Raw genomic sequence first — 17,465 nt, forward strand, 5'->3', positions numbered from 1 at the left:
CTGAGTGATCAGTCGGAGTGATCACCCGAATCTCAGAATGATTCTGGTAACATCCAAATGGCCCCAGCCGTTTGGTATCCGGGACTGCTAGCTCTCCTCTCTGAGGCGCCAGAGAGATTCCCCTGGCCCAACCTGCTGCGTCAACCTCGGAGGTTATCCATTCCATCTCTTGGCTGGAGGTTATCCACCATCTCTGCAAAGAGCTTTCGCGTCGGCGCAGTAACAGAGATGGCAGGATACCTCAGACGATCCTCCATGGCGGTATACCAGGGAAAGTGGTCTGTCTTCTGTGGTTGGTGTCGTCGAAGGGGCATCTCTCGATCGGAGCCTCTGTCCAGCAGGTCGACTTCCCATCTTCCTTCGTCTTCCGTTTTAGCCATAAAGGATACCGCACCGCCTCGACCTAGTCTTATGGCCGTGAAAGGCTGTAGACATCTCCTCTTCGAGATATCTCTGCTGGATGAGAAGCTTCGAGCGGGTCTTGCCCACCCAGGGATCTCAGGCCCCCTGCGTGGGATGTGGCTCTCAATCCTGAGGCCTGATTTGTGCAACGTTACGAGCCTCACGAGTCGTCAGACAGGGATCTGACCCTCAAGACCTTCTTCCTGCTGGCCCTGGCATTGGTGAAGAGAGTTGGGGAACTTCACGGACTTTTTCTTTGATGTTAAACACTTTCGAGGGGATGGGGATCAGTTTGTGCTCGATTTTGTCCCAGATTTTTGTAGTGAAGACTCAGAATCCTTCGGTCCCTGACACACTGTTCGGAGTCATCTGATCCCTCCTAGAGGACTTTGTAGGTAATGAACCAGGCGAGATATTTACTGTCCTGTTAGAGTGCTGTGGTAGCTATCGAAGAGACTCGACACCTCGACCTAGTGTAGGCGACTCTTTGTTAGTATTGGCTAGACCAAGAAGAAGTGTCCAAGAACACCATCTCTTTCTGGCTTCGTGAGATGATGAGAGGCGTGCTCTGCTGCAGGAAGGCGACACCAATCACGCTTTGTCCGAGCTCACGAGGTCACCAGCATTAGTCCGTCCCTCATTCGGAAAGAATATGCCGGTATCACGTTGCTGAAGGCGGGGGTGTGGTCCCAACAGACCACTTTCACCTCCGCCTACCTCCGGGATGTTGCTTTTGAGTCCTTGGACACTTTTCCTTGGGTCCTGGTGGCTGCTCAACAAGTTGTGCAGCTTGCCATCCCTCTAACAGGGACAGGTTGCATCTACCTGGTTGTACAGTTGTGATTGGGAGAATGAATGTGGGTGACTGGCCTCTCTTCTTTCTCCTCATCCTGGCTCTCTTCCCATGGGCCGGGAGGCGGATGTCCGTTAAAACTGGATCTGGCGGTCGATGCAGGTAAGCACATAACAGGGAGCTCCCGTTCTTTCTTCCATTCAGGTTGATAGAAGCAACCCCAATCCTTTCTCTTGCAAGGGGGGGGAAGGAGACTATGACTATAAGACAAACCCAATTCTTGTATTTGCCTTTATGTCGTCCGACGTCAAGTTCTTCCTAGCTTACTTTGCATGAACTGACGTTTTCCTCTTTCATGCAAAGGGACCCAGAAGTCTGACAACTCGATCTTTTGTCAGAGGCAGCTTTTTCCCTTCCTCACTCTCACATCCAGGAAGGGAAGACAAGGTGAACTCCAGTCAGTTCATAGAGACTTAATCAGATTCCTCCCTCCAATCAGTAAGTCTCCTAATGTAAAGGACCGAGGGTTTGTGTATTGTGTCGGAACAAATAACAATTTTTAAAGTAAAATGTATTTTTCTAACTTAATGGAACCAGGTTCTGTAAATGCCCACCTTTTAGCCACCCCCAACACCTGGGCAAAAGGCAAATTTAGAACATTTTACATCCCAAAGAAGAGCGATCCTCCGCCTCCCTGATACTAATCAACACATAATCACCTTGTTTGAAGTTCACTGTTGTTTCCAGCCTTATGAAGGTAATCCCGTAATGTAAAGGACCTTGTCTGGTTTGTATAGTTAGAAAAACACAATTTACTTTAAAATTGTTATTTCATAGCATCAATTAAAGTATGGACTGTACTTTAAGACAACTGAAAATAATAATAACGAAAAATCATAAATCATGACACTAAATTCCAGCACCTGGCGAATGTAACATAAAGAAATCTTACAAAATGCAGCATCAGGTTGGTATATTTGTAACACAAAATAAGGGACAACAACAAAACATGAAAGCATAAACAAAAAAACATTACAAAAACAAAAAGTTTTCCACTAACAAAAACAAAATTAAAACACAAATATAATAGGCTAGGCAATGCATTGACACTCAGACATTTTCGCAAAACTAAAAACACAAACATGAAATATAAAACATAAAACTCTTGGTTGACTCTAATTTCAAATTCAGTAAGGACATTGGGTACAATTACAAATTTTGATCACTGACACATTTGTCCACTTTGCAATGGCATTCATTTTGACATGAACTCATGAACACACTCTACGCGCTCAGCATGGCACCTACATATGCTTAATATGCAAAATTTCCACAAGGTCTTCTTCCGAATACCCAGTCAGTCCAGGGTTAAATACTGGTTTTTGTTGTGTGGGGCAGTTGTGGTATACGTATAGCCTAGCCCTGACAGGTGTTGTTCTCTTTGTGCTCCCAGAGCAGACAAATTGGATAACCCAGTATTGCTCTTAATTTCTTTCATGCTAAGGTCAGATAGCACTTGTATCCACCATCACACCTGTGTGTGTGGATGCGTGTGACCACTTCCAACAGACAAACATGCTTGTATTGCCTTGTAGCAGGGAGTGATCTCACACATTTAGCCAGGCCCTTGATTCCAATTTAGGGCACCTTCTCTGTACCCTTATAAGGGACTTTTCTATGCCTACACAGGTGTACCTACTGTAATTTATACCAAAGAATGTAAAGATAAAAATGTGAATTCCTTACTTTTATTTTGAAACCCTGTGCCCCTTCTTAACCCTGGAAAAATGGTGTGGTCTCATGACTTTCAGGGGGGATTCTGGAATGTAAAAATTTAGTACCAGTGTACATATAATACTGTACAGTAGTCCTGCATGGAACAAAAAGTACTGTATAAATACAGAACAGTCAGTATTTTACAGTAGAATAATAAATATATAAAAATTATAAAAATTAGGAATTCCTTACTAATTTCAGTGATTGTCAAGCTGTTACAGACTGCAGGCTAGGTTGGGAGATGGAGAATGTATGTTATGGGGAGCCTGCAATGATAAAAATAAAATTGCTGCAGAGTTTGTACTGTATGTGTTACACTGTTCTGTATCAGTTCAGGTATTTCTTAAACCTATGTTCAACTGTACAAAATAAAAATATGAATCCTTACCTAATTTCAGTGATTTTTAGAAGATGGAGGCTGGGATGAGGAGTTATAGTAAAGGTGCTGGGCAGTCTGGAATATTAGAATAAAGCTGTTACTTTATATTTATCAAATGTACTGTACATATAACCATTTATAACATTAAAAACAGTTAAGAATTCCATACCTTTAGTGATTTGAAAGATGTAGGCTACATGAGGAAGGTTATGTACAGTTACAGTAGGGTCAGGTTAAAAGTTGCATGTCAGTCTGGAATGATAATGTACCTGATAAAGATTAGAATAAAGTACTTCTGTGGATTTCATAAACAGTACACTAATTTTATAAAATGTGTAACAATTTATAAAACAGAAAGTGTTCTTACCAAATTCTAGTGGTTGGCTTGTAATGGGATGGGCATATGGTAGATGAGAACTGGGGGCTATGGTGTAGCATCTGCAGGTGCTTGGGAGTCTGCAATGAAAAGATAAAAAATGATACTGTACATAGCAGTACTGTGTACTGTATAAGTATAATAACACAATTTTAAAACAATGTAGGCTAATAGAAATTTCTAAAAAGTGAAGAATTCCTTACCTGGTGGACATGAAATGGGTGCAGGTGCTACTGGTGCAGGTGAATTTGGAGTTGAGCAGGGACACCTGTCATTTGTGGAATGATAAAAGATAAAAATTACTGTACAGTACTGTACTGTATGCAAGGTATGTATGTAATAAGCTAGACAGTTTTATAAAGTGATTTGAAAGAAAAAAACTCATGAAATCCTTACCTGATTGGGCTGGAGAGGGGATAAGGTCAGCTGAGTTGGGCTGGGAGGAGGCTATAACATGTGGATCTGGAATGGTAATGATTATGTAAAGTTACAGCAAATACTAAAGCAATAGTGTACTGTACAGTGTGAAGTGCAGTACACTTTTTTGTAACATTTATAAAAATTTATAAAACATTAAAAACATTAAGAATTCCTTACCTGATGAAGTTGGAGAGGACAGGAGGTCCCAGTAACTAAAACCCTGGAATTCTTCAATCCTCAGGACTGTCATCACTACCAAAGAGATCTGGAATGATGCATAATGAAAAAAATTAGGTTATGCAATAGTAAATATAAAATTTTTACCAAATGTACAGTATATACAAATGATTTCATGTATGAAAATTATAAAAATGAAACACTTAGGAATTCCTTACCTGATGGAGCTGGAGGAAAAGCTGCTGGGAGGTTACTAAAGGTAAAGGTTCAGGCTCAGGTTCTGATTCATAGTTAGAGGTTCTGGGGTAATCTGGATTAGAGTCACTTCTGCAATGATACAAATGATAAAATTTATTGGGTTATGCTGTGTATCTACAGTATGTAAATATAAATTGCAGTAACATTTTTATAAATTTTATTACAATTTATAACAATTTTATATTACAGCAGTTAATAAAAATAAAGTTGAGAAATCCTTACCTAGACTAGGAGTGGCAGGTGGTGCTGGAGACTTCTTCACGAAGAAAGAGTCTAGCCTAGACTGCACTTTCTTCTTCAGCTGCTTCTCCTTCAGCGTCTCCCTGTAGAACGTAGTAAGATCCAGCATTCCTCTGGGAAATCCTCTCAAACCTGGCAGTGTTAGGGTCCTTACCCTCAAATGCTGCCAAACATTTTCCCAGGTGAGCAAACCCTCTGTCAAGCCCTTGATTGTTAATTCCTTGACCTTTGGTTGTGGTGCCTCTTCCTCCTCCTCGATCATCTGCTTCTCCAGCTCAATGAGGTCCTCCGATGACAATTCCTCTCCGTGGGATGCCAACAGCTGGTGACATCCTCAGCTTCCAGAGTCCAGTTTCAGCCTCTTGCTTAGCCAACAATTTTCTTTGTCACAGTCTCAACATCTTCTGCCTGCTCAAACCCCCTTTAAAACTATTCACAACCAGGCCCTTGGGCGGACACAGTTTCTTCCACGCACCATTCAGAGTCCCAGTCCTTTTACTTAAAATCCAAGCACGTGCAATGTTCGTCACAGCATCTGCAATGTTGTAGCCCTTCCAAAAATCTTTCAGAGTCAACTCCTTGTTACCTTCAACGGCCCTAAAGCAGCCAGTATTGTCCTCCTCAGGTAGTATGCCTTGAAGTTAGCAATGACTCCTGGTCCATCGGCTGTATGAGGATGTAGTATTGGTGGTAGATACACCACCTTCAAATTAGGGTTCATATTACTAAGATTAGCCGGGTGACCAGGGCATTGTCTAAGACAAGCAGGACCTTATAAGGCAGACCCTTGAGGCACAATACCTTTCCACTGCTGGCACAAAGTGGTCATTGAACCAGTCCTCAAAGACCATCACCATCTTTTCTTTATTGGAAAAAATGACGGGGAAGACTTTCTTAAAAGCCCTGGGATTTTCTGCCAAGTACACTAGCAAGGGCTTAAGCTCTCAAATCGCCACTAGCATTTGCCCCAAAGAGTAAAGTCAGTCTCTCATATCAGCTTTATGGCCTGGTGCTGACCTCTCCTCCTTGGAAATGTATATACGATCTGGCATTCTTTTCCAAAAAATAACCCTGTCTCATCTACATTAAATACCTGGTCAGCAGTGTAACCACCTTCCCTAATTATCTCAGCCAAACCACTAGAGAAACTTTCTGCTGCTATGTCATCAGCGCTAGCAGCTTCACCACGGCAACTTCACATTGTGCAAATTTGTTCATGAGCCTTTTGCTCGTTAAACCAACCTCTACTGGCGGAAAATTCTTCACTAGCACTGCCTTCCCCATTTTTCTTCACCACTGCCGCATGCAGCTCCTTAGCCTTCTCTTGAATCACACTCAGGCTCACTGGAACATGCCGTTGGTTCTGGTCTTCCAGCCAGATCAACAATAACCTATCCATCTCCACTACGTTCTGGCTACGTTGCTTCACGTTAATCACCGTTGCCTTCATTGGTGCAGCCTCTTGCATGTTTCAGAATACGCTGCTTGTCCTTCACTATGGTAACAACCGTCGTTCTACTAAGGCCCAAGGCACGCCTATCTCGGTGTTACTTTCACCCTTCTCTTGAACGCTGGCAATTAAAAATGTGACCAGACTTCCATGGTGATGCTCTTCCTCGCTTCTGGATGCACTAGCATCAGATGATAAATTCTGCCCGTTTTGAGCCATGGTGAAGGCACAATTCACGAAAAAAACTGCAGCTAAAGAAAAGCAACAATGAGGCAACGTACCTAACTCAAGCGGAGGCAAACACGTGAGTGAGAAAGGGTTGTTTGGTATTGTTACGCGCGCCTGTGTATCGACCCAGGAAAAGCGCCCTGTCCGTCAACTACCTGGACAGTTACCAGTACAGTAAATACAGGTGCAGCTACGCTCACAAAACTAGTTCTGCTTACAGCGATGGCGTAAAAGCGTCAAGGGGAAAAAGTCATAACCTTGCAATGTATTTTAATAATTGTAGAACCAGAAACTGATTTTTGATGATTACTGTTAAACCAGAAACGGATTTTTTTATAAATATACGTAATTGAACCAGCGTCGTAAATGGCTGCGTCTGTTAACGCGGGCGCGTCATAAACTCAAAACAACGTTGGGCCGTAAGTAGCCTGAATTTTTAATGAATATATCTGAAAAACCGTCATAAACTCGAACGCCGTAAGACTTAACGTCGCCAAGCCGGGACATATATATAATATATATTTTAGAAAGATTGGTTCAAAACACTGATTTTCAAACCCTTAAATGGCTTTGTTTTGGCGTTTAGCTTTCAATACCAATTATCAATGCGCCATTTACTGCCAATCAATTTTTTTCATTGGTTGCTGATTTTATTTGAAAACAAGCCCTGTAAAACCAGATGCAATTTATTGTTATGTTAGTACATGACTACCTTTTCCTGGGCCTAACATTTATCCTCTGTCTAAAAAATTTAATGTGAATTATGCATTAGATCATGGATTGTTGAAACCCTTCTATTACCAGTTGCAAAATTACCATTGGGGTAAAGGTTTTCTGTTTGCAGAAAATCAAATGACAAGAACCAAAAGATTTATCTGATTTGGAGAGGCTTTTGTGGGTGTTTAAAGCCTTTTCTGAGTGTTGCTCTTGTTCCTAAAAATGAGAAGGATTAATTTGTTGGCCAATATATATATATTGCCACTAAGTCATCCTTGAAAGACTCAACCACAAAAATTCTATATATATAAGATTATTGATATAAGTACTATCCTTATATTATATTAATGAGGGATATATATTATATGGATATTAATATCATCGTGGTGGAATTTTATTAGGCGGTATATTACTAACTCTAAATCCATATCTGTAGAGTGGAGAATTTTTCCTCAGAATTGATATATATTAAATAACCTGCTAGTTTTATATGGATAGAAATCATCAACAATCTCAATCACGTGTGGAACTGCAATAAAATTTCCGACTGGAATGTCTACTGATCAATAGGTAAAGATTGCTCAGGACAACTCAGTCAGCGTTACCACCTGGGTCACCATGTCCAGGTTTGGAACCTACCCAGTACTATGGCTTCGAACCTGGATACCAAGCTAACTGTTTGTGCATTATTAGAGTTCCAGTTTTGCCCCAACCTCCCGACTGGCTATTTTCTATGACCGGGCCCTTCTTCATGGTGACTTCTACCAAAATAAGATGAAATCCCTCAGACAGCTGAAACAAGGTCGCGTGTGGCTCATAAATAAATTTAACTCAGTTGGTACTCCCATAGCTCTCTCAGGTGGAAAAGGGCTTAACTGCGCCACCCAAGTCTAAATCTCCCGAACCTTATTTTAACTGCCACCCAGATATTACCTGGTGGGTGCCTAAGACAATGCAATTTTTCAAAATGCCCCTTTCGACTCCAGCAATGCCTCCGACTGCAACATTTCATTGGCTGCCCTGCTTGAGTTTGGATACTTGACAATCATGAAACAACAATCACATATGGAACAGAAATAAATTTTTGACTCACGTCAAAGGATCATCCTTATCACTTCCTTTGGTAAGCACCAGAAACTTCTCCTTCTGAGGCCATACAAGTCTAAAAGAAGTTGGAACCTGCCTCTCTCAAAGTCTCCCAAATTATATAACTAATGGATCCACAGGAAGGCCTTCCCATCTCTTCCGCTCTTCCATCCAATAGACAGGATTTCATTGAATTGGACCTCAGGTCAGTCCATCGGATCAAATCTTCAGACCACAGTCACTGACCAGCAGGAACCTAACCAAACCTGCGAAAGGCCAAAGTCCGCGTTGGGATCAAGGATACAAAGTCTCTCAGTACCTGGAAAGAAGCCGGCGTTATCCACTGGCTGCCATAAAGTCTAGATTACTTTGGAACCTGAGACAACTGCACCAGAGAAAAGACCTGGGCAAGCTAACTGCTTGCATGGCACTTCTCTCAACCTCCAGACTCAGCAATGGCCCCATAGCAACATTTCAACTGGAATCGTTCTGGAGAATAAGATGAAATCATCTGCTCACAATTCACGATCTTTCTCTTTGTGACTCACCTTCTGCTCCATGCGACCGCTCTAACTCTACTCAGGTGCTGCAACCCAGGCGTTCCTCACTGGGACTGCAAGTCTAAACCCCTTGGTGCTGTTCTCCAGTTCCAGCAGCTGCCCTGAAGATTGCCTGGGCAAGCTAACTGCTTCCATCCTCCCCTTCCTGAAGCTCCACTCTTGACTCAAGGAGCGAGTCGGATAGGAAGACATTTCATTCGGGCTTATCTCCTTCTGAGTTCTACCTCGTTGGCTTTGATCACTGCAACACACAATCCGAGGAACGATCCATGACTTGTGACTCCACGGGAATTATAAAGACCTCCCCCACTGGAAATTCGCTGCGAGATCCACTGTGGCCATCTTCTGTTAAAAGAGGCTGGAACCTGGCAACTGATTTTTGGATTACCTGGGAGGATCAGCTAACTGCTTACTCCGGGCTACACTTTCATCCCTTTGCAGACGTCCAAGGACTCAAGGACAAACTGAACAAGTGCATCAATTCCATGCTGAAAAGTGCTGTCAAGAATCAGTTTCGTTCACAGAAGATGTTTTCTGGTACCCGAGAAAGCCCCAGGGATTGAGACCAGAACAAACCATCACTCTTTGACAGGCGTTGACTGCATTACAAAAACCGGGCAAAGTTTTAGAAAAAGCTCTAAATTGTGCTTGCTTCCATCAGGAGTCTCTTCATGCTTATCAGGGATGGACTTGGAGGTGCCTTATTAATTATTGAACGACAGGATGATGTGGAATTCAAAACCCATCTTTGTTGAAAAAAATGTAGGAATATGACCTTGCAGCCTAACTGGGCGTGTCCAGTACCACAGTGTTGTGTCATATTTTAAGCCATTTTTCTTTATTTTCGACTCCTCTAGTCCCCATGGTATGGTAACCCAGCCATCAGCTAATTCTGGGAGGTCGAATGCAGATTGACATGATAAGTCGACCTGGGCTGAATCACCAAGGCCTTTTTGTTGGTATATCATATTCGGTAGCCCGCTTACATGTAATAGTTCTGCCATTCAAAGCCAGCAGGGAGCACCCGGTTATACAAACATCAAAAGTCCCCTGGCATTTAGGATCTTTTAAAAGTTAACCTTACTACTCTGTATGCAACTCAGCAGTTTTCTCCCCAGAGTTCTGCATCAATAAGTTAAGCCTGGCTCAATGTTTTTTTGGGAATCGATAGGTCTTATGCACCACATTTGGAAAGGAAGAATTCTTTTCTTCTGCTGGTTCCCAATCTCTTGATACTTAATTTATATGGGAGGACTGATATTTTGGAAGGATACGAGGTCCTCTTGCCCCAGGATGCGGACACTCCTGAAATACAAAGGACTTTATTTTCATTAATAGATTATTTTGAATAAGCTTTTTCAGCACAGTTTTGTCGTAAGAAGGGACCAAGAATTCCTTTGTGGATTTTATCATGAGAAGATTTCATCATCAAATCCTTTTGGGGACCTTTTTAGGAACCCAAGGCTATGTGTTGGGGCATACCGTGGTCAGCTTGCTGAGGGTACTCGACCAATTTTAACAGTCTTGAGTTTCATCTCCGGCTGGGGTTCGTTGCTGACCAAATTCGGTTGAGCTTCTTCCTGACTTGTCTGGATTTTCTCAGCTTCAAAACAACTTACTGGTGAGAATATTTCCCTCTCCCAGCAAGCTATTTCCCTGGAAGCCACCTGGATAGGGCTGACTTCAGTCTCCTGGCTCGATCTATGGTCCTTCACAGTTTCTTGAACTATCCAGCCATCATTCTCTCTCAGTATCATACCTGCCATTGGGAGACTGAGAAATATTCACTAATTACTGTATTTTCATATAATTTCACCAAACTGCAGTCTCCTGTGATAAAACTTGGTTCTAAAATAAGAGTATCGCATTTTACAGGGTTTTCTTGGACCTTAGGACTCCTCAAATCAGCAATCACCCTCAGGAATGGAGTGTTTTGGGATTCTTCTCTCTTCCCTAGAGAGCTGGGGGACGCCGACGGTGGACAAATGCCGGGCCGATGACAGCGTAATGTAAAAATGTCCACCAGGCAGTGGCCAAGACCTCTGGGTTGTTCTCATCCCATGGTTGCTGGTTCTTGCCAGGCTGGCACTTCGGCCCAAGATTAGTCCCAGTCTCTCATTTGGGACCGTTTACCCACCCCTTCTTCTGCCTTGAGAAGGGGTCCCTCCTCCCTTTTCATTCCCACTTTTTTAACCGGTAAGATGGCATAAAGAGATGAAGAAGAAAAGAAGTTGGCTCTTTCCCCTGAAAGCTGCGAAGGTTGGGGTTGCCTGTCAAGCCATTTAAAACATGGCAGCGACATATTGCGCAGACCTGGATAATGGATGTCCCATTGGAGGGATATCTTGAATTATTGTAACTCCCCTACCTACCTGTCCATTTACAAACCTATCGTTCCAGGAAACACTGACCTAGGACACTTCACTGACAGCAAGAAGTGCAAGCCATGCTGAGCATTGAATTAATGAAGTCTGTCATACCAGTCCCCCTTTTACAGCCATGCATCTTTCTCATGTTGAGATTGTGCGCTGGATGGAGACCAGTCATGAACCTCTCTCCCTTTAAAAATACGCGTTTTTTCACCAGATTGTTCGGTGGAGATAGGCGCATGTGCTAACCCCCATCAGCGCCAATGACTTGTAAAATCAAATTATCAGGATGCGAGAACTACCTGTATTTCCATCCATCCGTGGACCTGAAGGATACCTCTTTCAAATACCCATGTCCTCGGGAGACAGTCTTCCAATTCAGGGCACTTTGTTTGGGCTCTGACTGCTCCCCAGGTGTTCACGAGAGTCTTCTCTCTTGTGTCGGCTTGGGACCCACTCGCATCGGGATACGTCTACTGAGGTATCTCGACGACTGGCTAGTCCTGGCGAGCTCACGCTGTGGTGCTACAGGACAGGATCGCTCCTCAAGTTTTGCCGGGATCTAGGATCGTGGTAAATCTCAAGAAGTCAGATCTCATCACCCAAGCAGAGGATACAAAGTACCTGGGCATGCTGATAGACACGTGGCAGCGAAAATCTTTCCTCGGACTCGTTGATCAGCAAGTTCAGGCAGGCAGCACAGCTGTTCTGTCACGACAGGAGCAGCCAGCCGGCAATGGCAAGTCGTCATCAGTCACCTGTCGTCATTGGAAAGCTAGTACCTCATGGGGCATCTTCACCTGCGGTCTCTTCAGTGGAGACTAAAGGAGTATTGGTCCCAGTCCTGAGACCCCAGTCCTTCCTCATCCCTCTTTCCGAGGAGGTGAAGGAGGACCTTCACTGGTGGTCAGACGTCAGGAACCTTTTGATAGGAGTATCCCTGCATACTCCCCCCCCGGACATGCTTCTGTTCTCAGATGCATCGACCGATGGGGGCGCACACCTGGAGGAGTTGCTGACTTCGGGAGTGTGGCACCCCTTGAAAAACACCTTCACATCAACATCCTGGAACTCAAGGCAGCCTTCTGGCCCCTCCAAGAGTTCCGGGTTCGAGTGATGGGACACTCTGTGGTACTGATGAGCACAATACCACGGTAGTGGCATCGTCAACAAGCAGGGGGCCTGGTGTCCCGCCAGCTTCACCAGTTGACAATGCAGGTGCACGAGTGGGCCATGACCCACTCGGTGAGCTGTCAGCCAGGTACATTCCAGGCAAGAGGAATGTCGTGGCAGACAAGCTCAGCTGCCAGAATCAGGTGGTAGGGACCGAATGGTCCCTCCACCAGAGATAGCGGAAAGGCTGTTCGATTTTGGGGCATCCAGCCATCGATCTGTTTGCCACCCGCACAACAGAAAACTCTAGGTCTTCTGTTCTGTCGTCTGCCGACCCATGGGCCACTCGGAGGATCGCGTTCCAGCATCCATGGAACAACCTCGACGATGTCACGCCTTTCCGCCATTCTGTCTGATTGGCCGAGTGATCAGCCGATCACCCTGAATCTCAGAATGATTTGGTGGCACCCAAATGGCCCCAGGCCGTTTGGTATCCGGACCTGCTAGCTCTTCTCTCCGAGGCGCCGAGAGATCCCCCCTGGCCCAACCTGCTGCATCAACCTCATCGAGCAGTTCCACCTGGCAGTGCATTCCTGTGTCTTCACAGCTGGAGGTTATCCACCATCTCTTTGCGAGCAAGAGGCTTTTCGCGTCAGCAGCAACAGAGATGGCAGGATACCTCAGATTATCCTCCCATGAGCATACCAGGGAAAGTGGTCCTGTCTTCTGTGGTTGGTGTCATTGAAGGGGTATCTCTCTGTCGAGCCTCTGTTCAGCAGGTCGCGGACTTCTCGTCTTCCTTACGCCAAGAGAAGTCTCTCCGTTTCAGCCATGAAAGGCTACTGGCTGCACTCGGCCTAGTCTTACGGCTGAAAGGAGTAAACATCTCCTCCTCTTTCTCCTCTTTAGAGATCTCTCTGATGAGAAGCCGAAGGTCTTGCCCACCCAGGATCTCAGGCCCCCTGTGGATGTGACTCTCGTCCTGAGGAGCCTGACTTTCGTGCACCGTACAAGCCTTTATGAGAGTCATCAGACAGGGATCTGACCCTCAAGACCATATTCCTGCTCCCTGGCATCGTGAAGAGAGTTCCTTCACGGACTTTCCTTTGATGTTAAACACTCGAGGGGATGGGGATCAGTTACGCTCAATTCATCCAGATTTCATGAGCGAAGACTCAGAATCCTTCGGTCCCTGATGCATGGCTTTGAGTCCTTCACGATCCACTCCCAGAGGACTTTGTAGGTAATGAAACCAGACGAGATGCTACTGTGTCCTGTTAGAGTGCTGCGCGCTATCTGAAGAGGACTGGACACCTCCAGCCTGAGTGTCGGCATGGTAATTCTTCATTAGTACTGTTCGACCAAGAAAGAAGTGTCCAAGAACACCATCTCTTTCTGGGCTCCGTGAGATGATAAGGAGAGCGTTTCTGCAGGAGAAGACGACACTGCACGCTTCTTCCAAGAGCTCACGAGGTCTGCAGCATTGGTCCGTCCCTCGCATTCGGAAGAATATGTCGGTATCACAGGTGCTGAAGGCAGGAGTGGGTCCCAGCAAACTACCTTCTACCTCCGGGATGTTGCACACAAGTCCTTGGACACTTTTTTCCTTGGGTCCTGTGGTGGCTGCTCAGCAAGTTGTGTAGCCATCCAGCTCCTCTAACAGGACAGGTTGCATCTAGCCCTAAGTTGTATGGTTGTGATTGGGAGAATGAATGGAGTGACTGGCCTCTTCCTTCTCCCCATCCTGGCTCTCTTCCCACGGGCAGGGAGCAAATGTGCTTAAAGCTGGATCTGGCGGTCATGCAGGTGGTAAGCAAAACGGGAGCTCCCGTTCTTTCCTTCCCGTTCAGGTTGATAGAAGCAACCCCCAATCCTTCCTTTTGCAAGGAGGAGAAGGAGACCATGACTATAAGACAAAACCCAATGCTTTATTTGCCTTTATGTCATCCGGCGTCAAATTCTTCCCTAGCCTACTTTGCATGAACTGACGCCTTCCTCTTTCATGCAAAAAAGGACCCAGAAGTCTGACAACTGATTCTGCGTTTCTTACAACCGGTCTTTTGTCAGAGGCGGATTTTTCCCTTCCTCGCTCTCATGACCAGGAAGGGAAGACAAGGTGGTGAACTCCAGTTAGTTCATGAGACTTAATCAGATTCCTCCCTCCAATCAGTAAGTCTCTAATGTAAGGACCGAGGTTTTGTATATTGTGTCGGAACAAATAACAATTTTTAAAGTAAATTGTAATTTTCCTAACTATACAAAACCAGGTCCCTTACACTCTTTATGCCCACCTCATGCCACCCCTCAATCTGATACCTGGGCGAAAGGCAAATTGGAATGTTTACATCCGGGCAGGCAGTACTCCCGCCGCCTCCGGACAGATGATTAACTGCCTAACCACCTTGTTTGAAGTTCAACGGCCGTTTCCAGACCTATGACAAATTAACGAAAGATCCTACAACAAATATTGCTGCTCAATTTAACAAATCAGTCAGAACCCGCCAGGGGCAATAAAAAAGACATAGAATTACTAGAGACATTCAAGGTAATCAACCCTCTCTCCTATTTTTACGGCCTCCCGAAAACACATAAAGATGGACTTCGCTTTACGCCCATAATATCTAGCAGGGGCTCTTTCATGTACAAATTATCAAAATGGCTCAGAGACTTATTATCACCCTTTCTAGAACCTTCTCATCCTCCATCAAAACATGCAGAGGATTTCATACAAAAATTTAATAGTTTAAACATCCCCTCAAACAACATCAAATTGCTCCAGCCTTGACGTCGAGTCATTGTTTACTAAAGTCCCGATTGCCGACGTGTTGTCTTTCTGAGAGGAGAGTTGCAACCATATGAAGACCATTTTCCTCTTGGCATAGATAAAACTTTAAAACTTATCAACCTCTGTGTAACTAATAAACGTTGTTTTCTTTCAATGGTAATTTTACAAACAAAAATTTGGCTGTAGCATGGGAAGTCCCCTATCACCCCTTTCTAGCAAACTTGTACATGGAATATTTCGAAACAGAACTTTTGTCGTCTATCAAACCCCATAATATGATCTGGCTTAGACACGTGATGATATCTTTACTTTCTGGGACAATAGCTGGGGGACTTTAATGAATTTTTAATAGGCTAAATTAGCTAGTTCCGACCATAAATTTAAAAGAGATGGGAAAAGGATGGAAAACTGCCATTCCTAGATGTACTGATCATAAGAAAAACAGAACAGGTATGCATTTTACAGTATAGAAAACCACCTTAGCTGTCTCCATTCATTTCTTAAGTTACCACAGCGCCTCCGTAAAAATCATGGTAGGTGCAACTTTATTCAGAGGACTTAGGATATGTTCAAATGAGTACCTGGATAAAGAATTTAACACTATCCACTACACCTAACGCAACTGCTATACCACACATTGCTCGAGGGCTATTAACAAAGCTAATAAAATATACTATAGAGGTCCCACTCACAACAGACAAACAGATTTCAACAACAAAATAAAAGCTTCCAAATGCGATGAAAAGATCAAAAGGCCTCCAACAACTCAGGCCCCTACAACTTTCATTTTCCATTATCCCAAATCCATCGGAGTTCGCTCGTTAACGTATACTAACAAAAAGGAAGAAGCCGAGTTTACAAGAGATACCGTGTAGTAATTGTCAGGACATCTCGTAGGCGAGACAGGTAGATCGCCTCGCAAAGAATAACAGAGCACAAAAGATCAGTAATAGAGGGCATGTCATTAACTGGAGGTGGGCGGAGTTGGTTTCAAAAGTAGCTGTCCGCAAAAGAAGGATGCTGGAATCTGCTATCATCAATCAAACCAACAATATGAACCTGTCAGGAGGACATTGGAAATCGGATGACATCGACACCTTAATCCTCAAACCCTCCTGAAGAAGATGACCAGAAACGCGACCGCCAGATCCATCGCCAAACGGGAGCTATGAGTGCCAAAAACCACTAGGGAATTTGGTCATTCTCCTCCCCTTCTTAAGAAACGCCACCTCCATAACATCGGAGGCCTAGGGCACACCTTTATGTTTTTGTATATATACCATTGTAACTTTCCACCTGTCCATATTCTACCAGTGAACAGGGGCACAGAAGCTAGTGCCGAATATATGGTTTCAACGTTTAAATAGTGTTTTATGGGCCTTCTTATATTCTTATTACACTAGTATTACAGGAAAAAACATTCCATTATATATATATATATATATATATATATATATATATATATATATATATATATATATATATATATATATATATATATATATATACATACATACATACAGGCAGTCCCGGTTCGTGACGGTTCGACTTCGGACGTTCGAGTTACTGACCTTTTCAAATATATTCATCAGAAATTATTTCCAAAACTACGATGCATGTTCGGGAGTTACGACGCGTCAGCATCGATCCGGAGGAAGAAATATGGCCCCAAATGGCAGAATAATCATAATTTGAGGTTTTTGATGTAAAACTCAATAATAATGCAGTTTACATCGTTTTCAATACGCCAGAGCATTAAAAGTAAGGGTTTCTTATGATTTTTGGCGATTTTTGAAAATGTTTCTGACTTACGACGAATTTTACTGTTCTGACATGTTGGCGCAAAAGGAACCCGTCGTAAACTGGGGACATACTGTATATATATTATTATATATATATATATATATATATGTGTGTGTGTATGTATATATATATATATTCTATATATATATTTATACATGTATTTATATACAATATTATTATATGGACCTATTTATAACATAATATGTATAAACTATCATCCCAACATTTTAATTGTTTAACCAAGTGTAAACAACTTAGTTCTCTCTCTCTCTCTCTCTCTCTCTCTCTCTCTCTCTCTCTCTCTCTCTCTACAAAGGATACTCATAGAATGTGAGAGATAGATGAATAGATAGAAAAAGGGTGCTATTGGCTGGAAGGGTTGGAAATATGGCGAATCACACAGCAGGGTGCTTTTGCTATAACAGAATCCACCACTCTTTTGCAGCTAAGCGGACCCCACTGCGCGCCAGTGATTGGTTAGTTCTCGAGGGATGAATGGCGTCACACTGGTTAGCAATCCGAATGATTGCAGA

Source organism: Macrobrachium rosenbergii, chromosome 12 (assembly GCF_040412425.1).
Source record: "Macrobrachium rosenbergii isolate ZJJX-2024 chromosome 12, ASM4041242v1, whole genome shotgun sequence".
In the NCBI taxonomy this organism is placed as follows: Eukaryota; Metazoa; Arthropoda; class Malacostraca; order Decapoda; family Palaemonidae; genus Macrobrachium; species Macrobrachium rosenbergii.